Raw genomic sequence first — 249 nt, forward strand, 5'->3', positions numbered from 1 at the left:
CTGATCCAGAAGCTTGATTAGATGAGTGAAATGGAGTTCTTTCTGTCAAACTGACAGACCGTAGCAGCCATGTTTGCTCAGCCATGTCTTTGTCCAAATACGTCGTCTCCTTTTCTTTTTAGGACCATCAGCACTAAATTGCCCAAATATCCAAGGCAGCGCGTTTCACTCTAGTGAGCTTCATGTTCCTCTGCTACTGGTTTGGCTTCCTGATAGACGAGTCCAAGTAGCGCCATCTCACTGCGGAGC

The sequence above is a fragment of the Cyprinodon variegatus genome, unplaced genomic scaffold (genome assembly GCF_000732505.1).
Source record: "Cyprinodon variegatus isolate N-32 unplaced genomic scaffold, C_variegatus-1.0 Scaffold713, whole genome shotgun sequence".
Taxonomy (NCBI): Eukaryota; Metazoa; Chordata; class Actinopteri; order Cyprinodontiformes; family Cyprinodontidae; genus Cyprinodon; species Cyprinodon variegatus.